The sequence below is a fragment of the Meles meles genome, chromosome X (assembly GCF_922984935.1).
Source record: "Meles meles chromosome X, mMelMel3.1 paternal haplotype, whole genome shotgun sequence".
Classification (NCBI taxonomy): Eukaryota; Metazoa; Chordata; class Mammalia; order Carnivora; family Mustelidae; genus Meles; species Meles meles.
Genome location: NC_060087.1, coordinates 90,448,892 through 90,474,274, shown reverse-complemented (window position 1 = coordinate 90,474,274; position 25,383 = coordinate 90,448,892). Strand labels below are relative to the sequence as shown.

At 37.6% G+C, this 25,383-nt stretch overlaps 1 protein-coding gene across 2 annotated transcripts in view; it reads right to left on the bottom strand.

Annotated features, from left to right (window-relative positions):
• Positions 1–25,383, bottom strand: part of ATG4A (autophagy related 4A cysteine peptidase) — a 52,039-nt gene that overhangs the window by 24,275 nt on the left and 2,381 nt on the right. The gene's annotated exons all lie outside the window — the stretch shown is intronic.

Below are 25,383 nucleotides of genomic sequence, written 5' to 3'. Positions count from 1 at the left end.
CATTTTTACCATTTTTTTTCATTGCTATTATAGACAGAATTTTTAGAGGCCCTCACTCAGCCATTTCTGCTATGTCTTACTTTAATATGTTTTCTAGTCATTGACCAGATTTCTAAAGGTTATTTCATAAAATTGCAAGCAAATGAGAAAATGGCTTTGAACGATACATTTTCTGATAGTGCTTCCCAGAGACACTTGTACGTGAGAGTTCCTAGATTCTGTGGGGCTTGTGCCCCACAAACAACACAATTTCTCTAAAGTGAAATCTCATGGTAACAGGGTCTCAGGGCCAGAAGGCACCTGAGATACTATGGCACATCTTTCTTATAGGCCACCTGATTGTAAAGGCATGCCAGAATACTGCTGATTCTAGAACAGCCTTCTCAGCAGTACATACATATTTAATATACTATCAAGTAACAGCTTCAAAACATAAGAAAATATCTAAGAAGATAGGTATGGTAAGGGTCGAATATTCATTAATATATTAATTCCATAAACTTTTACTGAGTACCTACCATGTGCACAGAGGCTAAAACATCACTGAGCCATAGCATCCATCCTCCAAAAGCTTTTAATCTAGTGGAGAGGGTAGGTCTGGAAACAACTAATAACAATAAGTACTATAATAAAGGAAAATGATGTAATATACAACATAGGGAATATAGTCAATAATACTGGGATAACTTTGTACAGTGACAGATGGTAATTAGCCCTATCAAGGTGATCATTTCATAATATATCAAAATATCAAAAACATCAAAATACTAGGCTATACTCCTGAAACTAATATATTTATTGTGTGTCAAATATAATTCCATAAAGAAAGAAAGCGACATGGAAGGCAACAAATGATTAATTCCAACTGGGGGTGAGTGGGCCCTCTACAACCTAGAGAAGGTAGTATCTGAGCTGAGCCTTAATAGAAATGAGATATAAGTGGGAAGGGGGAAGGGAAGAAATTCCTGGTTGAGGGAACATCAAAAGGATTTGGCAAGCAACTGAACGTGGGGTGGGGCTGGGGGGGAAGAGAGAGAGGAAGAGAGATACAGAGAGAGAGAGAGGGAAGGAGGGAGACAAAAATAACCTGCAGTTTGGAAGTGTGGATGATTAAATTGGAGCAGAAAAACAAGATGTGGGGTAGGGAGATAAAGTGTGATCTAACCAGAACATGTAGGACTCATGGGTTTGGTTGAGAGAAGAAGGACAGGGTTAAAAAAAGAAAAGTGGAGGAAGTCAACCTGCATGAGGATTGTGAAGAGGGACATGAGACAGCAGGTAGATTAGCAGAGCCTCAGGAGGCAGGTGGAATTCAAAAGAAAGCTCAGCCTAAGATGTGCCTTCACCCCGCCCTCCTCCTGGGTCCACTTAGTGTTCTGGTCTTGCCAGCCTCTGCCCACCCAGGCACAGGCCATTCCCATCTGCATTTCTCTCCCTCCCACTGCCCTGCTTTCCTAACAACCAAGAACCTAGAAAATAGAGAACTGGACAACAATCCTCATCATTTCAAGAGGGACTATCACGTCCCAAACTGCAAGTTTTCTTGAATGTATTCAGCAAATCAAATCCTAGAGATGCTGGGTTGTCAAAGAGTGCAAAAGACATAAGGATTTCTCTACACCACTATAAACTTTGGCACCCCAAGGAAACATTTATCATTTTAGACTTACAATACAGAATCTTAACCAAAGGGTTAGGCTTCAGCGGGACTTTATGACTTAAGGAGATCCTATTTAACTGACTGGTTGGTGCTGGTGGTGGTGGAGAGCAGGAGGCTGTGCCTGACAAATTTCAGGTCAAGTCCACAAACGGATAACCAGACCAGTTGCCGAGGGACCATTGTTCAGTGACTGAGAAATGATAGTACCCTTTACAGCTAGAAAAACCAAATGGGCCGTAAATAACTTGGCTCCACAAAATAGAACATTTCTTACAGATTTCAGTCAATTCATCCTACTGATAATGGCGGTAAAAATCAAATGAAATGCAAAATTGGACTCTGATTTTCCTTTAAAGTGATTCTTTTGGGGGTGCCTGGGTGGCTCAGTCAGTTAAGTGTCCGACTCTTGATTTTAGCTCAGGTCGTGATCTCAGGGTCATGAGATGGAGCCCTACCTCTTGTTCTGCACTCAGCAGGGAGTCTGCTTGAGATTCTCTCTCTTCCTTTCCCTCTGCTCCTCCCCTGCCACTCTAAAATAAAAATAGACAAATCTTTAAAGTGATTTTTTTGAAAAACTCATTGCCTCTTTAAGTATATTTTTGTTGTTCTCATTTCAGGACAAATTATTGTCTGTTTTCTGCTGACTTAAGCACATGTAGAAACACCCATGAGGAAATGGGATTCCATGCATGAACTGGTAAGGAATTCACCTACCACTCAGATCACTGCCCCTCTAAATTGCTGCCCCTTTTTGCTTTTGACAACGTAACTCTGCTCTTTTTGAAGATATGCCTTTTTTTTTTTTTCAGAAGAATTAAAAGATGCCACTTTGGTAAGGCTTATTTTCATTGATAAGACAAAGAAGGCAGGACATTGGATGGATGGATGGATGGATGGATGGACGGACAAAAAGTATTTGATTCGCTTTATAATTCAAGACTTGAGGCAACTATCCCACAAACTAAGGTGAGAATCACCTTGATTATCAACAGGTTTTGTTGTTAAGACTCAATCTACTTAGTGCAAAGCGTGGTTGTATTCCCAAGGAATACAAGTTGCTGTCATGCAGTGGGTCCAAAAAAAGCCCCCATGGTATTGTATCTTTGATTTTGGATAGTTTCCAAGCCAAAAGAACAGGAATGCTCAAATATAGAGCTCATGATTCATGTGGGGAGCAAGATATCATGAAAATATTTTGCCAAAACAAAGAATGTATCAAATACTATTTCTCTAACATAAAAAAATATGGGGCCACCTGGGTGGCTCAGTCAGTTAAACATCAGACTCTGGATTTCAGCTCAGGTCATGATCTCAGGGTCATGGGATCGAGGCTCAGGTCAGGCTCTGTGCTGGGCATGAAGCCTACTTAAGATTCTCTCTCCCCCTCTCCCTCTGCCCCCTCACCCGTATGTGGACATGCTCTCTCTCTCTCTCTAAACAAAAATAAAAAGAAACAAACAAAAACAAATAAACAAACCAAAAAAAAAAAAACCCTAAAAACAACAAAAACAAAACGTGGTTTTTATGGCAGGTAAAGAAAAGGAGGAATCACCCCTCACCCCTCTCAAAAATAGCTCTAGCCAAAAAACCTTAAAATTTAAGTTCTATTCCTACCCTGCCACTAACTAGCTCTACAACCTTGGAAAACTTTCTGCAGTTCTTTGGGACTTAGATTCTCCATATATAAAATGAGCAGTGTGTTTTTCAAACAGCACATGATAACTCCTCAGCAGGCTATGAAATCTACACAATGGGTAGCAACCAGCATTTTTTAAAAATTTCTTTTCAGCGTAACAGTATTCATTGTTTTTGCCCCACACCCAGTGCTCCATGCAATACGTGCCTTCCTTAATACCCACCACCTGGTTCCTCCAACCTCCCACCCCCACCCCTTCAAAACCCTCAGATTGTTTTTCAGAGTCCATAGTCTCTCATGGTTCACATCCCCTTCCAATTTCCCTCAACTCCCTTCTCCCCTCCATCTCCCCATGTCCTCCATGTTATTTGTTATGCTCCACAAATAAGTGAAACCATATGATAATTGACTCTCTCTCCTTGACTTATTTCACTCAGCATAATCTCTTCCAGTCCCGTCCATGTTGATACAAAAGTTGAGTATTCATCCTTTCTGATGGAGGCATAATACTCCATCGTGTATATGGACCACATCTTCCTTATCCATTCGTCCTTTGAAGGGCATCTTTGTTCTTTCCACGTTTGGCAACCGTAGCCATTGCTGCTATGAACACTGGGGTACAAATGGCCCTTCTTTTCACTACATCTGTATCTTTGGGGTAAATACCCAGTAGTGCAATTGCAGGGTCATAGGGAAGCTCTATTTTTAATTTCTTGAGGAATCTCCACACTGTTCTCCAAAGAGGCTGCACCAACTTGCATTCCCACCAACAATGTAAGAGGGTTCCCTTTTCTCCACATCCTCTCCAACATACATTGTTTCCTGTCTTGCTAATTTTGGCCATTCTAACTGGTGTAAGGTGGTATCTCAACTAGGTAGCAATACATATTTCCTATTGTACTGTTGGACCAAAAAAGTTAGAAAGCCAGTGGTCTAGACCTATACTGTCCATACAGTAGCCACTAGCTATATGCACTGCTCACATTTAAATTACCTAAAATTAAATACAACCAAAATGTAAGTTACTCAGTTGCGCTACCCCCATTTCAAGCACTCAACAGCCACGTGTAGCTAGTGGCTACCATACTGGACAGTACAGCTATAACAAGTTCTACTGGGTAGGTTTATCCTAACAACCTATCTATGGAGGTAGAGGTAGGGTGGGTTGTTAGGAGGGGTACTTCAAGCTCTGGGGAAAGAGCTTGTCTCTCTCTCTTAAGAGAGTCTGTATGTGAATTTCTAAATAAGTAAGCCAACAATTATTTACTAAGTTCTCTACTTGGTTCTGTGAGGGATATATAGGAAGTAGCTTCATAAATAATCACTAAATGTTAAATGAGCAATTGAAGGCATTATAAAAGCATAATATCTAAAGATATGAGTCTCACATCCATGAAAAATCTAATAATAAAAGGCACTGCATAAGCAAGTGTTGATAACTGAATATGATCAAAATTCAGAAAAGGGGGAAATCAATGAGCATTAGAGCCATCAGAAATGATTTCAAAGAAGACATAGGATTTTAACTGGTGCTTAAATTATTGCTTCAAGTAGGATGAACAGAGATAAGACAGGAGAAAATTCCAGATTAGAGGAATGCTAGTAAGTATGTGTGTATGTCAGAGAGGGGGCTAAGTTCTGCAGAATATGGGGTGATGAGACTGGAGATGTGACTCAAGACTGGAGGGTAGAGGGTATGAAGCAAGCTGGTAGAGTCCAAGTCTCAGTCAAGCCACTAACAGCTTTCAGAGCCCTCTCACGTGATGCTTGAGACAGCCTCTTTAGGTATCCAGGGCAAAGATCATTACTTCCAGTTTAGAGTGGAACAAACTGTCTCAGAGGTGAGGAGACTTGCCCAGAGTCAGTGAGCTGTATAACCAGGATTCAAACCGACTTAACCTTACTCTCTGTCCAGTGTTCTTCCCCACTATACCTTGCTGTTACAATAAAAGCTGGGTCCAAGGCATTGGAGACAAGGGGCAGGAATGAGAAAGTTGTAATAATCCAGACACGAAGCATTGAAGCCCTGGCCTAAGGTGGTAAGAAATAAGATGCTCTGGTCATATAACATACTATAAAACAAACTGACAATGCAGTCCCCACTGTTTATAGGGGAGAGTAAAAGTAGACTGCCCAAGGCAAGAAGAGTATAATTATTTTTAACTGGAAGTGATCTAAACTACCCCAAAGGAATAAATCTTAGCAATATTATTCATATGCTTTGTCCAGATTTTTCCAGACAGCTGAAGGCAATGTTTTGGACACGGTTCCTAAGCAAACAACTTTTTATGTGTCTATGCATTTTTATGAGCCATTTCTGTCTTGCTAGTGTTTCCTTCCTCTGTCCATTTCAATGTTCATTTCTCAGAACTAATTGGTCATATGATCTCTTACTCATCTAGATTTCCAGTGAGAAAGGACTAGTGCAAAAAGGTCAAGGAGCTACAGGCCTTGAAGTTTTTCCATGCTCTTTATTTAGTAAAAATAATTATTGGCAATTTAGATAATAATAGTTTACTAAGAAAATATTAAAATACAGCATTATCAGACTAATCTTAGAGGATCTCTTCACTTGTGTCACTGAGCTGCTCAAAAACTTCACTGGGCTTCCAAGATTGCTCCAACTGATAGGAGTCGTATATGAACTCATCATATAGAATTTAAGGCTCTCTCCTATATGGTCACCTCCTACATTTACATTTGTTCCCTGCTGCTCATTACTCCTTCAGGAGATCTACTCTTTTCAGCCAAAAGAAACCAAGTGATACATTGGAAGCTTTCTGCTCATTCATGTCCTACTTATACTTAAGTCCTACCTCAAATGCTACTTTCTCTATGAACACTTCTTCCTCAATTTTCCCACCAAGAAAATGGCTTCTTCTAAGCTGCTACAGTCCCTTATTTTTATCTCTTTTATGGCACCGGGCACTTTGTTCTCTAGAATATTGTTATTTTCAGGCATGTCATATCTCTGTTATTGGAACAAACTCCCACCTCAATCCATGTAGTGTTTCTCTCCATATAGCTGAAAGCTGCAGTCATAGGGCCTTGCAATAAGTTGTCCCCTAAGCCCCATCAAATGTTTTTGGGATGAATGGGCACACTGACAAAAGGTGACAAGCTGGTTTATATGTCTGTGCAAACATCCATTTAACAATCTTTTGTGGAGGACCTACCATATGACTGACATTGTACAAGGCCTTGGGGAGAGTAACACATCTTAAGCAACTCCAAGTCTGACGGGAAGAGAGAAAGAAGGAGAGTTCATTTTTATGCAGTATGGTCAGTGTTGGCAGGCGGAGCTAAGGAAGCACAGCAGAGGACCATCTAAGCCAGCCTAGGGTACAGAGAAGGCTTGGGGAAGAGAGGTGATGACAGGACTTAGCCTTAAAAGATCAGAGTTAAGCAAATATGGTAGAAGGATGTTCCAGGCAGAAGAGCAGCTTGGACCCAAATGCCAAGGGCTGAGAGATTGTGCTACAGTGAGGCCACATGGAAACTGTCAGGGGTTGAGGCTGGAGAAACAAACAAGCCCAGGAGATGCTGGCCTTGGAAGCCTTGGTTAGGCTTCTGGACTTAACCCAGGCTTCCTGGAGCCCCTGAAGGCTTTCAAACACACTCAGGAGGAAGTATGGGCATCTCCCTATGAGTAGAATAGAAACAGTGCAACAAGTAATTGCCTGTAATACCAATCTTAGTTGTTGGTTTTTAAACATTATCAAATTAGCTTCTTTTTTTTTATGTTTTTCCTTTTTTTATTTATTTATTTTCAGCGTAACAGTATTCATTGTTTTTGCACCACACTCAGTGCTCCATGCAATTAGCTTCTGTTAAGAAAAAAAAAGCCTAAAGTGACCATCTTTGTCAAGGAAGGGGAGAAGGTGGAACTCTGTCTTGGGGCACGCTCACTGGCACAGCACAATGACAAAAACTCTGGAGTCCTCCCCAGGAACAGTAACTCTTCACTTCATTTAGGGCATTTGCCCAGTTTTTTGCCTCTGTTTACAATCACCTCACCCACTTCCCAGACCATGGGAATTTTCCCCATACTCTTTCAACATCACACTTCATTAGGAAATACTGCCAGCAGGCATATGATGTTTAAAAATTCTTTACCTTTGATGTCATGTAAAAACTATACTGCCAGAGTTCAGTTTTGGGATTGCATAAAATTATACATGTACCTTCACTTTCAGAACAAAAGATGTGTTCCAAGTTAACCCTCAGGTAAAGTTCTGTAAAGTCAACCTGATTTTCCAACACTATTTTGTCATTATTTGAGCCACGATGCCCCAAGAAGAGACAACTGTACTCCATCTCAAAAAGATACAGCTTGGGCGCCTGGGTGGCTCAGTGGGTTAAGCCTCTACCTTCGGCTCAGGTCATGATCTGAGGATCCTGGGATGGAGTCCCGCATGTGGCTCTCTGCTCAGCAAGGAGCCTGCTTCCTTCTCTCTCTCTCTCTCTCTGCCTGCCTCTCTGCCTACTTGTGATCTCTCTCTCCATCAAATAAATAAAATCTTTTAAAAAATAAAAAGACGCAGCTTGCAATAAAATGGCTCCTCATCCCTGTTGTGCACTCTGTATACCCGACACCAGGAAAATAAACATCTATCTACTGAAAAGCAACCCACCAACCACAGCAAAAATACTCTCTAATGGGGCACCTGGGTGTCTCAGTGAGTTAAAGCCTCTGCCTTCGGCTCAGGTCATGATCCCAGGGTCCTGGGATCAAGCCCCACATCGGGCTCTCTGCTCAGCAGGGAGCCTGCTTCCCCCCCACCTCTCTCTGCCTGCCTTTCTGCCTACTTGTGATCTGTCAAATAAATAAATAAATAAATAAATAAATAAATAAATAAAATCTTTAAAAAAATACTCTCTAATATCTGCCAGGCAGAAAATCTTGATCTGCTAAACAGAACACAGATCCGTTTTTAATTCCAAAAGTGGCTCTTCATAAAGTAGGGCTGCTTATAAGATGCTCAGCCATCAGCTCTTTCATTAATACTAAATTAACTTATTCTAAGTTTAAAATGTCTTTTGATTTACTGCACCTACCCTGAAGACTCCACTCATAGATTTATGTCCAAGAAAAATGAGAGCATGTATCCACTGAAAGATACGGTAAAAAATGTTCGTAGCAGCTTTATCCATATTATCCAAAGCCTAGAAGAAATCCAAGTGTCCATCAGTGGGATACAATCAACATAGTGTTCGCCCCAAATTCATAGGCTGAAGCCCTAATCCCCAGTATGATGGCATGTGAAGGTGGGCCCTTTGGGAGGTAGTTAGGTCATGAGAATAGAATCCCTGTGAGTGGGATCAGTTCCTATATAAGGAAAGATACCAGAGAGATGATCTAACTCCCTCATGTGAAGACACAGTAAGAAGGCAGCCATTTGCAAGCCAGAAAGAGAGACCTCACCAGATACCCAGCCTGCAGGTGCCATGATCTTGGGCTTCCCAGCCTCTAGAACTGTGAGAATAAATGTTTGTGGCTTAAGCCATCTGGTCTATGAAGGTTGTTACAGCAGCCTGAATGGACTAAGACAAGGAGCATGGATCAACTGTGGCAAACCATTCATAGCAATGGTACAGAGCAACAAAAAAGCACTAATATTAGGTACAAGACACAGATGAATCTCATAGACGCATTAAACAAAAGAAGTCAGACACAAAATAGTACATACAATATGATTCTGTTCATATAAAGTCTGAAATCGGGCAAAACTAATCTATGATAATAGCAGTCAGAATAGTTGTTACCTTTGGGAGGTGGTGTTGGCTGGTGAGAAGAGGCAAGACGGAAACTTTGGGGTAAGAGAGGTGGGGGAAGAAATGTTATCTTGATCTAGGTGGAGGGTGCACATACATAAAATTTCACTGAGCTGTAAGCTTAAGATCTGTGCACTTAACTGTATGTAAAGAGTACCTCAATTTAAGAAAAGAAAGAAAGGTAAGTCTCTATACTGGATTTATTTGTACAGATTGGCAACATAGATCAAAATTATGCTAACAACAAAATATTTTTTGTTATCAGGAGCAGAGATATAGCTCTAAATTTCTCCCCCTTCAACATGTACACATCAAAGCCAAGTGAAAGTATTTGGGGGCTCCAGATATTACTTAGCTGTCAGGCTAATTTATTGGGTTTTTCAACTTGTAGTATTCCAAAATGTTACTGATTTTGTAGGCTCACTTTGATTTGATTACAAATTCCCAAACTTCCTAATTCTTCTTTTCTACTATAGTATTAGCTGATCTTCATCAGAGAAATATATTGAATTCCCCCCCCCAAAATGTTAGTGGAAGAAAGTATAGTAGACTGAAGAGAACACTGGCTTATTAATTGGAAGAGCTAGGTTCTATTTCTGCTCTGCCTTTTGCTACATAAGTCATCTTGGGCTATTCTTGTAAAGTAAGATTCTCTTTCCTTATCCATAAAATGTAGATAGTATCTTCCCTGCAGGGCTATAGTAAGGAGCAAATGAAAGAATGGATATAAATGTGCTTTGTAAACTTTAAATGAGTGTTAATATCCCCAAAGCTAGGTGTTTCGTTAGAACTTGTGCCTGGTTGTGGCCAAGAGAAAATGGACTTAAATGTCAAAGCTTGTACTTCAGTTTCGCACATCTTACATTTCACCAGAGATTTAGGATCAGCAAGTGCACTCAAATTCTAACATCTCTGAAAAGTTGGAACGATTCCATGATAATGAATACTGAAAATAGATGCATACAGGGAAGCAGAACAAAGAACTGTTTCTTTCCTTTTCCCAATTATGACTTTTTAGTCTATCTCTAGTGTATTCTCCATTATATTCAGTTCATACTTCTAGAACTTTGAACTGTTTCTGCAACACTCATGCCATGGTTCCCCCTCTCTGTTATGAATTTCACAATAACTGTCCCTAAATGCTATTCCCATTTCTACTTTCTGCCCTCCATCATGACCATGATAGCAAAATTTAAAAATACTCCCCACTCTGAGCTCCTAGTCAGAGACCTGAGTAGTCCTGGCCAGAGAGCCATAAAGAAGTGTCACCTTTTGATGTTTGTTTCTCTGATGACGGGAAGAGATATAGGCTAGAGTTGCCTCAGACTGCTTCCTGTCACCAACTATCCTTTCCATCAGATCCAGCAAGAAATGTCTGCTTGGAGAGTCATGCAAGTGTGAGAGGAGCTAGACAGAAGGAAAAATGAAGAATGATTTGGTTTCAAGGTCCCCAGTGGTTCTCGTTCCAGCAGATTTTGTTTTTAGTCTCAGAGTTAAGTTTGCCAAACTAGAGCAAACCTACAGATAAACAAACAAAACAGACGAGAGAAGGTAAATCCTGAAGTTTTCAAGACCCTTCAGGCACTGAGTCCCAGTTTAGAGTTCTTCCATGAACCTTCTGAACTAGGGGATAAAACCCGATTTTATAAAAGTAGATTGACAGCAGCAAAAAGCCAGCTGACACGGAAACAGACAGAATATCATAAAAAAACTAATATGGAATCATATGCTCACACACACATACAGTGACTAAATGGTCTGGGACCATGCAGTGAAGGGACAACCATTAAATCACATTTCAATAGGCCTTAGAATACCATTGCATTATAGCATATAATAACTGATAGTCATGACAATGGTCCTCACTCAAAAAATTAGATTATGTCCATAAAAGCTGTATAAGAAATCAGAGGAGTAAATTGCTTCTTGGTTGTTTTTTTCCCCCTCTTTGGAGAATTCCATTCATGATAGTAAAAATGTTAAAAGCTTACAGTGCTTAGAGGGAATCATGAGCCATTTAGGAAATTGTTTATTCAAAATGCCTTTTCTCGGGGCACCTGGGTGGCTCAGTGGTTTAAGCCTCTGCCTTCGGCTCAGGTCATGATCTCAGGGTCCTGGGATCGAGCCCCGTATCGCGCTCTCTGCTCAGTGGGGAGCCTGTTTCTCCCTCTCTCTCTGCCTGCCTCTCTGCCTACTTGTGACCTCTCTCTCTGTCAAATAAATAAATAAAATATTTTTTAAAAAATGCCTTTTCTCCAGAAAGAGTGAGGTAACTGAGGTGCTACTTTAGTTGGTAAGATCAGATGAATGCTGGTTGTATAACAGACACAAGTGTTATCAGGAGGTCAGAAAAAGGAGATGGGCCTGGGATCATATAATCAGAGAAGGCTTCACTGAGGAGCCAGGGCTCAGGGCTGGGTTTACTTTGAAGTCTCTCTCCACCCAAAGCCTGGTTCTGCCTTCCTTTATTGCCATCCTTAAGCAGTCCTGCCAGGGTCTCAAGTTTAGAGTCACTAAACAAGACTAGTTTTAAGGGAAATGTAATGATAGTGAATAAAAAGAAAAATGGCAGGCAGACCCTGTACCATAAAGGAGCTTGCTGATGCTTTAATGTCTGAATAAGCAGAGCCTCTGGTATGGGTGGCAATTGTGCCAAGCAGCAAATAATTTGTGGGAACCATGGATAGGGTACCATTCATACTCTGAAACTACTGGAAAAGCAAGGTTTAACAAAGAATTTTTACTTGAGAGTCTAATTTTATTTAGTATATAGAAGTATACCAGTGGGAAACTACAAGACATTATTGAAAGAAATTAAAGATGACACAAACAAATTGAAAGACATCTGTGTTCATGGGTTGAAAGACTTAATATTGTTAAGATAGCCCTATTACCTGAAACAACCTACATATTCAACACAATTCCTTAAAATCCCTCTACCCACCTCCCTTCTGGTAACTATCAGTTTGTTCTCTATAGTTAAGAGTCTGTTTCTTAGTTTGTCTCTCCCCATTTTTTCCCATTGCTCATTTGTTTTGTTTCTTAAATTCCAGATATGAGTGAGATTATATGGTATTTGTCTTTCTCTGACTTATTTTGCTTACCATTATACTATACTCTAGCTCCATCCAGATGTTGCAAATGGCAAGATTTCTTTTTCATAGCTGAATAATATTCCATTATATATAATGTATAAATGTATTATATATACATGTAAATACATATATATGTATGTACATATACATATACACACACATATATGTACAATTTCTTTATCCATCCATCTATTGATGGACCCTTGGGCTGTCTCCATATCATGGCTATTGTAAATAATGTTACTATAAACATAAAGGTGCATGTATTCTTTTGAATTAGTGTTTTTGTATTTGGGGGGTAAATACACAGTAGTGCAGTTACTACATCGGGTAGTTCTAGTTTTGACATTTAAAAAAGATTTTTTAAATTTATTTATTTTATAGAGAGAGTGGGAGAGTAGGGGTAGGGGTGCTAGGGAAGGAGAGGGAGGGAGAGGGAGAAAATCTCAAGCAGACTCCACGCTGAGTGCAGAGCCTGATACAGAGCTTGATCTCACAACCTGAGATCATGATCTGAGCTGAAACTAAAAAGTCAGACATTTAACCAATTGAGCCACCCAGGCAACCCTCTGTTTTTAACTTTTTGAGGAAACTACATACCATTTTCAACAGTGGCTGCACCACTTTTCATTCCCACCAATGGTGCTTGAATTTTCCTTTTTCTCCACACCCTCACCAACACTTGTTATTTCTTGTTTTTTATTTTAACCATTCTGACAGATATCTCACTACAGTTTTGATTTGCATTTCCTTGATGATGAGTGATGCTAAACATCTTTCTATGCATCTGTTGGTCTTCTGGACGTCTCTTCTTTAGAGAAATATCTGTTCATGTCTTCTGTCCATTTTTAATTACATTATTCATGTTTTAGGCATTGAGTTTTATAAGTTCTTTATATATTTTAGATACTAACCCATTATCAGAGATGTCATTTGAAAATATCTTCTCCCATTCAATAGGTTTTTAGTTTTGTTGACTGTTTCCTTCACTGTGCAGAAGCTTTTTATTTTGATGTATTCCCAATAGTTTATTTTATTTCCCTTGTTGCAGTAGATAAATCTAGAAAAATGTTGCTATGGCCAATGTCAGAGACGTTACTGCCTGTGCTCTCTAAAACTTCTATGGTTTCAGGTCTTATATTTAGGTCTTTAATACATTTTTGAGTTTATTTTTATGTATGGTGTAAGAAAGTGATCTAATTTCATTCTTTTGGATGTAGCACACCAGTTTTCCCAATACCATTTATTGAAGAGACTGTCTTTTTCCCATTGGATATTCTTTCCTGCTTTGTCAAAGATTAATTGATCATATAATTATGTGCTTATTTCTGGGTTTTCTATTCTTTGCGTTGATCTATGTGTCTATATTTGTATCAGTACCATACTGTCTTGATCACTACAGCTTTGTAATATAACCCGAAGTCCAGAATTGTGATGCCTCCAGTTGTCCTTTTCTTTTCCAAGGTTGTTTTCATTTTTATCATGAATAGATGTTGTACTTTGTCAAAAGTTTTTTCTGCATCTATTGAAATGATATATGGTTTTTATCCTTTCTTTTACTGAAGTGATGCATCACATTGATTGATTTATGCCACTCTTGCATCCCAGAAATAAATCCCACTTGCTCATGGTAAATGATTTTTTAATGTATTATTGGATTCAGCTTATTAGTATCTTGTTGAGGATTTTTGCATCTATGTTCATCAGAAATACTGGCCTGTAGTTCTCATTTTTTTTGTGGTATCTTTATCTGGTTTTGGTATCAGGGTAATACTGACTTCATAGAATAAATTTGGAGCTTTTTTTTCTTCTATATTTTACAGTTTGAGAAATATGGGTATTCAATCTTTAAATGTCTGGTAGAATTTACCTGTGAAGCTGTTTGGTCCTGGACTTTTGTTTGTTGGGAGTTTTCTGATTACTGATTCAATCTCCTTGCTGGTAATTACTAAATTTTCTATTTCTTCCTGCTTCAGTTTTGCTAGGTTATATGTTTCTAGGAATTTATCCATTTCTTCTGGGTTATCTAATTTGTTGGCATATAGTTTTTCATAATATTCTCTTACAATTGTCTGTGTTTCTGTGGTGTTGGTTGCTATTTCTTCTCTTTTGTTTGTGATTTTGTTTATTTGAGTCCTCCCCCCCCCACACACTTTTTTGATGAGTCTGGCTAGAGGTTTATCAATTACTAATAGGTGGTTTTTAAAAAAATGTCGACAAAATTGACAACCTTTAGCTACATTAGCTAAGAAAATAAAATACCCAGATTAATAAAATCAGATATGAAAGAGGAAATATCATAACCAATGACACAGAAATTAAAAGGATTATCAGAAACTACTATGAACAATTATATGCCAACAAATTGGACAAACAAAAAGAAATGGTTAAATTCCTAAATGTATACAATTTATAAATACTAAATTGTGAAGAAACAGAAAATCTGAACACAAGTATAGCTAGTAAGGAGATTGATTCAGTCATCAAAAAAATCCAAACAAATAAAAACCTAGGCCCAGATGGATTCACTGGTGAATTCTATCAAACATTAAAAGAAGAATTAACATCTTTTAAAGTATTAACTTCATTGAGTTTAATTTTATTTATCTATCTATTTATTTAAAGAGAGAGTGTGCAAGCAGGGTGTGACGGGCAGAGGGAAAGGGAAAGATTCTTACACAGACTTTGTGCTCAGCACAGAGCCTGATGAGGTGCTTGATCTCATGACTGTGAGATCATGACCTGAGCCAAAATCAAGAGTCAGATGCTTAACCAATTGAGCCACCAGGTGCCCTGAAAGAATTAACTTTAAATTCAATATTTAAGTTAAAAACCTTTATTCTTTTTAAAAAAATAAGTTCTGAAGCCAATTTTTCTTAAACTCTTCCAAAAAACTGAAAAGGAGGGAACACTTCCAAACTCATTTTGTGAGGCCAGCCCTACCCTGATACCAAAACAAGAAAAGGACACTAGAGGAAATGAAAATTGCAGACCAATTTCTCTGATGAATATAGATGCAAAAATCTTCAAAATATGAGCAAGCCAAATTCAATAACATGTTTTTAAATATTATACACCACAGCTAAGTTGGATTTCTCCCTGGGATGTTAGGATGACCCAACATATGCAAATCAATCAATGTGATATACCACATTAACAGAATGGGGGGAGGAATCATATGATCATCTCAACAGATTCAGATTAGGCATCTGACAAAATTCAACACCTTTTCATGTGGAAAAGTTGAGTATTCTAAATTCAACAAACTACGAATAAAAGTAAATTACCTCAAAATAATAAAGGTCATGTATAAAAAGTCCACAGATAACATCATACTCAATGGTGAAAAACTGAAAGCTTTTTTCTAAGATTAGGAATGAGACAAGGATACCCAGTGTCACCATTTCTATCCAGTCGAGTACTAAAAGTCCTAGCCAGAGCAATTAGGCAAAATAAATAAATAACATTTAAATCAGAAAGAAAGAAAATTAGATTTTTTGTACATGACATAACCTTATATGTAAAAACCCTAAAGACTTCACAAAAATTGTTAGAGTAATTGAATTTAGCATGTACTCTAAATATTTTTATAGGATACAAAATCAACAAACAACAAAATCAGTCAGGGGCACCTGGGTAGCTCAGTGGGTTAAAGCCTCTGCCTTTGGCTCAGGTCATGATCCCAGGGTCCTGGGATTGAGCTCCGCATCGGGCTCTCTGCTTGGTTGGGAGCCTGCTTCCCTTCCTCTCTCTCTGCCTGTCTCTCTGCCTACTTGTGATCTCTGTCTGTCAAATAAATAAATAAAATATTTTTAAAAAATCAGTCATATTTCCATCTAATAGCAATGAACTATCTGAAAAAATTATTTAGAAAATGATTCCATTAAAATAGAATGAAAATAATAAAAGTTACAAATAAGTTTAACTAAGGAGGTGAACGACTTGTATACTATAAATTATACAAAGCATTCCTGAAAGGAATTCAAAGGCACAAATAAATTGCGAGACATCCCATGTTCACGGATTGGAAGACAATACTGTGAAAACATCCACACTATCCAAATCAATCTACACACTGAATGTGATCCCTTTCAAAATCCTGGTGGCATTTTTATAGAAACAAACAAAAAAATTATCCTAAAATTCATATGAAACCACAAAGGATCTCAAATAGCCAAAAGAATTCTGAGAAAGAAAAACAAAGCTAGAGGCCACACATTTCCTAATTTCAAGATATATTACAAGGTTATAGCATTCAAAACAGTATGGCACTGGCATAAAGATATACACATGGGCCAATGGAATAGAATACAGTGCCCAGAAATAAACTCATACACATATGGTCAAATTATCTTTGACAAGGGTGCCAAGAGTACACAATAAAGAAAGGATAGTCTTTTCAACAAATAGTGTTGGGGAAAGGACATCCACATGCAAAAGAGAAATGGGGCCTTATTGTACATCATATGCAAAAATCAGCTCAAAATTAAAGGTTTCAACATAAGCTCTAAAACTATAAAATGCCTTAAAAAAACAGGGCAAAATCTTCATGACATTGATCTTGGCAATGACTTCTTAAATATGACACTAAAAGCACAGGCAACCAAAGCATAAACATACAGGTGGGACTACATCAAACTAAAAAGCTTCTGTTCAGCAAAGTTAACAACCAACAGAATGAAAAGACAACCTATAGAATAGAAGAAAATACTTTTAAACCATATATCTGATAAGGTGTTAATATCCAAAATATGTAAGGAACCCCTATAACTCAATAGCAAAAAAAAATTTTTTAAATAATAAATAAATAAATAAATAAATTTACTTAAAACTGAGCAAAGGATTTGGAGAGACATTTTTTCCAAAGAAGATATACAAATAGCCAACGGGTATATGAAAAGATGCTCAACATCACTAATTGTTAGGGAAATGATAATCAAAACCACAATCAATCAACCACAATCAAACCACAACCACAATTATTAGGATGGCCATTACTTTAAAAAAGAGAAGAAAGAACAAGTGTTGGTGAGCGTATGGAGAAACTGGAAGCCTTGTACACTGTTGGTGGGAATGAAAAAATGGAAGAGCTGCTATGTAAAACACTATGGCAGTTCCTCAAAAAATTAAAAATGAAACTACCATATGATCCAGCAATCCCATTTCTGGGTATTTATCAAAAGAACAAAGATCAGGACCTGGAAAAGATATTTGCACTGCCATGTTATTTGCAGCATTATCTACAATAGCCAAGAGGTAGAAATAATCTAAATGTCCATCGATAGATGAATGGATAAATTAAATGTGGTATATACATACATTAGAATATTAGTCTGCCATATAAATAGAAATCCTGTCACATGCTACGACATGAATGAACCTTGAAGACATTATGCTGAGTGAAATGAGCTAATCACAGAACAGCAAATACTGCCTCGTTCTGCTTACATGAGGTATCTGAAGTATTCAAACTCAAAGAAACAGAAATTAGAACAACAGAGGTTTCCAGGGGCTGGGCAGAGGGGGAATTAGGGTGTTACTGTTCAATGGGTATAGAGTTTCAGCCATACCAAGATGAGAAAGTTCTAGAAATCTGCCAGACAACTTCATGCCTATAGTTAATACTGTAATGTACACTTAAAAATGTATTGACAGTGGATCTCATATTATGTATTATTTACAGCAATAAAATATATGTGACATACAGCTAGACCACTGCTGAGCGGGAAATTTATAGCACTAAGTATGTACCTTAAAAAGGAGGAAAACTCTCAAATTAAAAAATCTAACTTCCCATTTTTAAGGGAAGTTTTTTTCCCTTAAAGAGCAAAGTAAAACCAAAGGAAGCAAAAAGAAGGAAATAATAGGTAAGTCCAGAAATCAACAAGATTGAAAAATAAAAATCAATGAAATAAAGAGCTGATTCTTTGAAAAGGTCAATAAAATCAATAACTCTCTAGCAAGAGTGACAAACTGAAAAAAGAAAGAAGATATAAATTAATACCAGAATGAGATAGGGGATATCACTAGAGACTCCACAAACTCCAAAAAGATAATAAGGGAATACTACAAACAAATGTACGCATATAAATGTTACAATTTAGATAGACTGGACCACTTCCTTGAAAACTGTAAACATATACTCACTCAACATGAAGAAGATAATGTGAGTAGCCCTATGACTAATACAGGAAATTGAATCTCCATGCCCAGATGGTCACACTGGAGAATTCTTCCAACCACTTGAAGGAGAATTAATAGTGATATTATGCAATCTTTTCCAGAAAATAGAAGAATGAATATTTCCCAACTCTTATAAGGCCAATACTTCCTTAAACTAAGATCAGACAGACTGTACAAAAAATCAGATAACAAGCCAATATCATTCATGAATACAGACACAAAAATCCTTAACAAAATATTAGCAAATGGAATTCTTCAATATATAAAGAAATTTATACACTACATGACCAAGTGGGTTTATTCGAGGGATGCAAGGCTGGTTCAGTATTTGAGAATCAATCAGTGTAATCCACCATATTATGACAAAATGAGAAAACTAATATGGTCTAATATCAATTGATACAGAAAAAGCTATTTAACAAAATTCAACACTCATTCATGATAAAAATACTCAGAAAACTGGAAATTGAAAGGGAACTGCCTCAACTTTACTTTTTTAAAGATTTATTTATTTGAGAACAAGAGAGAGTGAGTGGGGAAAGGGCAGAGGGAGAGAATCTCAAGTAGACTCCCCACTGAGCACAGAGCCAGATACAGGGCTTGATCCCAGGATCCATGAGATCATGACCTGAGCCAAAATCAAGAGTTAGACGCTTTACTCACTGAGCCACCCAGTAGCCATTTACCTCAACTTTCAAAAGAAGAAAGGAAAGAAAAAAAAGAAAAGACAAGAAAAGAAAGAAAGAAGGGCAGAAAAGGAAAGGAAGACAGACCTACAGCTAACATCATACTTAATGCTAAAAGACTGACTGCTTGTTCCCTAAGATTGGGAACAAAGCAAGGGTTCAGCTCTCACCACTGCTATTCAAAATACTGAAAGTCCTAGACAGAACAATAAGGGAAGGAAAAAAAATAAAATGCATATTGAGTAAAATGGAAGAAATATCATTGTCCCTATTTGCAGCTGACAAGGCAGTCTACGAAGAAAACTGAAGCTATCAACCAAAACAAACAAACAAAAAACCACAAAACAACCTCTTACAACTTAGCAAATTCAGCAACATTGCAGGCTGCAAGATTATCATAAAAAATCATCTGCATTACTATTTAGCAATGAACACATGGAAACCAAAATTAAAAATACAATATCATGAAGGGTCACTCAAATAAATGAAATATTTATAATTCTCGAAAAATACATACAAAACCTGTATGCTGAAAATGACACAATGCCAAGAAAAGAAATAAAAGAAAATCTAAATAAATGGAGAGACACTCCCCATTCACGGATTGAAAACACTCAACTTAGTAAAGATATCTGTTCTCCCCAAATTGATATACAGGTCTAACATAATGCCTATCAACATTCTGGCAATTTTTTTAGATATAGGTAAGATTATTCTAAAACATATAGGAAAAGGGAAAAAAGAAACAATATTAAAAAATAATAAAGTAGGAGGAATCACTTGACCCAATTTTTAAACTTATTATAGAGCTACAGTAAATAAGACCCTGGGGTGTGGCAGAGTGACAGACACATAGACAGACACATGAGTCAGAACAGAAAACCCAGAAATAGGCTTATACAAATTCAGTATACTCATTTTTTTTACCACAGTACACAAGCAATTCAATGAAGCTGAAACAATTGGGTATCCGTAGTTTAAAAAATTAATCTCAACTCAAACCTCACACTATATACAAAAATTACCTGAAAATGGATCATGGACTTAAATGTAAAATGTAACTAGAAAACTTTTGGAAACAATCTAGGAAAAATCTTTGAGATCCAGGGCCTGAAGAAGAAGTGTTAGAGAGAATGACAAAAGCACAATCCAAAAACAAAAAAGCAAATCAATGAATTGGATATCATCGGAATTATGTTCTTACTATGTAAGAAATCCTATTCATGAGATGAAAAGATAAGCCATAGTCTACTAGAGAATACTTGCAAATTACACATATGACAAAGAACTTGTATCTAGACTATATAAAGAACTCCCAAAACTTGACAGTTAAAACAAACAAGCAAACAAACCCAAATAATGCAATTAGAAAATGGGCCAAGTACATAAAGAAACATTTTACTGAAGAAGATACAGGGATGGCAAATAAACACATAAAAATTTTGACCATGATCAGTCGTTAGAGAAATGCAAATAAAATCACAATACATTTATCAGTCACTATGCACCTATCAGAATAGCTCAACTAAAAACAATGACACTCTCAATAGCAGCAAATGTCTGGAGAAGCTGGATCTCCCATACACTGCCTGTAGAAATGTACAATGGTATAGCCACTCTGGAAAAATTGTCGGTTTCTTTAAAAACTAAACAACACTTTTCATATGACCCAGCAATTGCCCTGTTGGGTGTTTATATCAGAGAAATAAAAATCTAAGTCTACACAAAATCCTATACTCAAATGTTCATAACAGTTTTATTTGTAATAGCCCCAAAGTGGAAATGACCAAAATGTCCCTCAATATAAGAAGGGGTGAACCTGACCCTAATTTTAATATATCCAAGGCATGGAATATTTCTCAACAATAAAAAAGAAGAAACTATTGTTACACTTATCAACTTGGATGGTTCTGAAGTAAAATTATGAAGTAAAAAAATGGAAAAATCACATACTTTATGATTCTATTAATATAAAATTCTCAAAATGACAAAATTATAGAGGAGAACACATTAGTATTTGTCAGGGGTATAGATGATGGGAGTCAGTGGTAGGTGTGGCCTTAAAAGGTAGCTTTCTAGTGATGGAATATTTCTGTATCTTGATTGCCGTGATGGTTACACAAATCTACTCATGTGATAAAGTAACAGAGAACTGTACACACGCATCATTCCAGCATCAATTCCCTGCTTTTCATATTGTATTATGATAACATAAGATGTAATGATTGGGACGGGGCACCTGGGTGGCTCAGTAGATTAAAGCCTCTGCTTTCGGCTCAGGGCATGATCCCAAGGGTCCTGGGATCGAGCCCCACATCAGGGTCTCTGCTCAGCGGGGAGCCTGTTTCCTCCTCTCTCTCTGCCTGCCTCTGTGACTGCTTGTGATCTCTCTGTCTCTGTCAAAAAGATAAATAAAATCTTTTAAAAAAAAGATATAATGATTGGGACAAACTGGATGAAGAATATACGGAGTCTTTCTGTACTATTTCTGCAATGTGTATGTTTTTTATTATTGACTTTCAGAAAGTTAAAAAAAGAAACCATAATAAAATAACTGAGAAACAAGAATGTGGAAGGTAAAACCCAAGGAATAAGTAAATAAAACATTTTATTATGATAGTCGGTTGTACGAAGGGATAGATTTTAAATGGGGAAGGTGTACATAGGCCAGTGACATGCAATACCAAAGACATTTCTCTGTAACATCAAAACATGTGCTGAAGGGGTGCCTGGGTGGCTCAGTGGGTTAAAGCCTCTGCTTTCGGCTCAGGTCATGATCTCAGGGTCCTGGGATCGAGCCCCGCATCGGGCTCTCTGCTCAGCAGGGAGCCTGCTTCCCCTCCTCTCTCTCTGCCTGCCTCTCTGCCTACTTGTGATCTCTGTCTGTCAAATAAATAAATAAAATCTTTAAAAAAAAAAAAAAAAACCATGTGCTGAAAAAATATCACAGCCACAGATTTAAACATCTCCTCTAAAACCGGGCAACTGGCAATTGTGAAGTGTTTGCAATAAGCCACATAAAGGAATTACATTTTCAAGCAATGCATTATGAATGGCAAAGTGCCTTCAGGCCAGTTGTTCAAACGTTACCCAGTAAGTGGTAGGGATGGAGGAGTTGCATTCTGGATAAACCACAACCTATTACCGGGACTGTTAACAGTTCATTGATTTGCGTTCACCCTGTGTAAGGTGTCCCGAAGTTTGTTTCACTATAGAATACATTCGTTTCCAGTTGTGCTACGAAAAAAAAAAATTTGTCTTGAGTAAAATATTTAGTGATAATTAGGAAAGGGCACATGGGGGGAAATTGCCTCTCTCTGCCCTGTCCAAAATGATAACCACTAGCCACATGAAGTTGTTCAAATTTAAAATAATTAAAATTAACTGAAATTTAAAATTTACTTCCTAGACACATTTCAAGTGCTCAATGTGACTAGCAGCTGTTGTGAAAATTAATAAAGGAAAACATCAGTAAAATGGAGTCAAGAGGCCAGAAGCTGGAGCTTTCATACCCTATTACTGTCAATCATAGATCCCCAACAGGAAGAGACCTATTTTGTATTCCCAACAGGAAGAAGCCTTACTTTCCTATCCCAGCAGGAAGAACAGAGATTTTCTCCTTGGGTGCAAATGGCCCAGCCAAAGAGAGACTGTCACAACTCAACCAGTAAAAAGCCAGTACAAACTCCCAGTTAACTCCAATGGTTTTTTTGTGTATAACAGTTCCTCTCAACTTCCCCCCCACTTTCCTGGATGAAACCACATTCCTCTCCCTTGTTCTCCAGATTTGCCTGTGGTTTTGCTGTAGCTTGCACGTCCTAAACTGTGATTCTCTGCTATTCCTGAATAAACCCATTTTTGGTTAAAATAACTGACAGTTTTATTTTTAAAGTAAACACTACCATACTAGAACAGCATAGATACAGAACTTTACCATCATCACAAATAGCTCCATATGAGAGCACTGCTCTCGAGCATGAAAAACATGTCATTTTCTTTCCATCAGAGGTAGCCTTAACAGCCCAAAGAGCTATAGGAATTAGTGTTGCATTATCTGAGGTTTTCATTTATACATGATTTCATCTTCAGCAATATTGAGCACTATGTTGTAGGGTTAGGTGCTGGGGCATTAGGCCTGGATTTCAATTTTAGCTCCAACTTTTACTAAACTGTGTGGCCTTAGGCATGTTAGATTACCTCAATTCTCTGAACCTGCATTCTCATTTTTAAATAAGTGGGGACTGGAGAAATAATAGTTCCTACTTCCTAGGGCTGTTGTGAAGGATTAAATCAGATATAAGACCAGTATCTGACACATAAAAGTTAGTTATTCTTAGCCTTATTAAGCATAGAAGGTGAATCTGGCTTGTTCTAAGACCTACAATCTAGCTGACCATGTAGAAAAGGCAACAGGAAATAATCATACGTGCAGCAAGGGAGTCAGTCCCTAATGGGGCCTCCTTTGACTCTTGATAGATAAACAGTCATCATCTTGTTCCTCCATAACTTGGGGCCAGAGACCAAAGAAACCTTTTCCCTTATAGATCTGTCTTTCAACCTTCAAAAAGTCAAGAGTTACCCTACCCTTAGCCTCAAAGGACTCAGAACTGAAAGTTAACTGCCTTGTGGTATCAAAAGAAAAAACAAAACAAATAAAAATTAATTAAATAAAAACAAAATAGAAGTACAAGACACCATCTATAAAAGAAGATAACCCAAACAAGTCACTCAGTAGGATTACTCAGAGTTGTTTTTCCAGCTGTTCTTAGCAATCAAATGGAATTACTTGATGCATGATTAAGGTAAACTGTTAATATATTCAATCCTATGTGAATACCACAAACCAGCCTGCTGTATCTCTATAATCAACAAGATATTTATTGAACAGATACTATGAATACGACACTCACTCTACAACTCCCATCAACAAACTGCATCTAGCAGGCCAAATTAAATCCACTCCTGTTTTTCATCTGGGAAACAAAGAGGAATGATTTTTACATTTTTAAACTGTCAGACAAACTGCCTTCAGCCACTGTTATCAAACACTGAATGGCTCTGGAAATGAGCTTTCACTGCAGACTTGATAATGTTTCTTAATTCAATCTAAAATAACAAGGCAAGGGGCACCTGGGTGGCTCAGTGGGTTAAGCCTCTACCTTGGGCTCAGGTCATGATCTCAGGGTCCTGGGATCGAGCCCTGCATCAGGCTCTCTGTTCAGCAGGAAGCCTGCTTCCCCCCTCTCTCTGCCTGCCTCTCTGCCTACTTGGGATCTCTCTGTCAAATAAATAAATAAAATCTTTAGAGAAAATAAAATAACAAGGCAAAACGGCATTTCTTTGTGAAACTTACATTATAGGAAAGTCATTTCAACAACGACTACTGTTTGAACCAAAAGTAACGTCAACATACTTTATATATGTCCCTTAACAAGTCAAAACAAGAAAACCACAATGATACACCACTTCACACCCTCTAGAATGGCTATAATAAAAGAGACAGACATTAACAAGTTCTGGTAAAGAGATGGAGAAATTGAAACCATCATACATTGCTGGTGGAACTGTAAAATGGTGCAACTATTGTAGAAAAGTTTGGCAGTTCTTCACAAAGTTAAACAGAGCTGCCCAGTGGCCTAGCAATTCAACTCCTATATATGTAGCAAGAGAAATGAAAACACATGTCTGCACAGAAGCTTGCACACGAATGTTTATAGGAGCATTATTCATAATAGCCAAAAGGTGGAAACCATTCAAATTCCCATTAACTGATGAACAGAAAAACAAAATATTGTATAGCCATACAATAGAATATTATTCAGCTATAAAAAGAAACAAAGTATTGATACATAGTAAAATTTGGATAAAGGTCAAAAACATGCTAAGTGAAAGAAGGCAGGCACAAAAGATCACATATCATGTCTTTCTGTTTGTATGAAAACTCAGAAAACAAAAATCCACAGAAACGGAAAATAGATTATTGGTTGGGAGTTGCAATGGGGAGTGACTGAAAATGGGCACGAGTTTTCTTTCTGGGGTGATGGAAATCTTTTAAATAAGATTGTGTTGATGGTAACACAACTCTAAAGTACATTAATAATAAACTGTACACTTTAAAAAATGTAAAACACCAAAAGCGTGATTCACAAAAGAAAAAATTATGAATTTGACCTCATCAAAATTCAAAACCTTTGCACTTCAAAAGACACCATCAAGAAAATGAAAAGGCAAGGAACAGTCTAATAGAAAATACCCACATATCATATATCTGGCAAGGACTTGTATCTAGAATGTAAAAACAATTCTTACAACGGAACAATAAAAAGATGATAAAGATAATAACTCAAT